Genomic DNA, 754 nt, shown 5'->3' with positions numbered 1-754 from the left:
AGGAGACGGTGAAGCCCTGCCCCTCCTGCCATCAGGCAGATGGAACAAACCAAGTAGATGGGGAGAATGGAAGCAAGTCCTTGATCAAAGAGGTAAAACAATCCCCTCCCGACCCCTATCACCTCCTCAGTTGCCCTTAAAGAACAGGTATGAGGCTCTGGACCCAGAGAGTCAGGCGGAGGACAGTCATAAGGATGATACCGCTGGAGGGTCTGCAGCTTGCACCCCATCTACTAGACAGATTAGAACTGCAGCTATAAAGAAGAAAAGGAGAGTAGTTGTATTAGGTGACTCCTTTCTGAAGGGAACTGAGGGCCCTGTATATGTTGACCAGACCCATCGCACAGGGAATTCTGCTGCCTACCCAGGGCTCAGGTAAGGGATATCAGTAGGAGACTCCCTGAGCTCATTTGGCCCTCTGATTGCTACCCACTGCTAGTAGTCCAGGCTGGCAGTGATGATATTAATGAAAGAGGCATCAGGGTAATTAAAAAGGACTTCAAGACATTAGGCAGACTAGTTAATGGGACAGGAGCACAGGTGGTGTTTGCCTCAGTTCCTACGGTATGGATGAGGAGAGGAGGAGGAAATCCCACCTTATCAGTAGGTGGCTAAAGGGTTGGTACTACAGACAGAATTTTGGATTTTTTGACCATGGGGTATATTCTGTGTTGCCAAGCCTGCTAGAGTCAGATGGGCTTCATCTTTAGCAGGGGCAAAAGAACTGTGGCCCATAAGTTGGCAGGGCTGATCA

The sequence above is a fragment of the Acanthisitta chloris genome, unplaced genomic scaffold (assembly GCF_000695815.1).
Source record: "Acanthisitta chloris isolate BGI_N310 unplaced genomic scaffold, ASM69581v1 scaffold19369, whole genome shotgun sequence".
Taxonomy (NCBI): Eukaryota; Metazoa; Chordata; class Aves; order Passeriformes; family Acanthisittidae; genus Acanthisitta; species Acanthisitta chloris.
The sequence above is the reverse complement of the archived record's forward strand: the minus strand, read 5'-3'. Positions refer to the sequence as shown.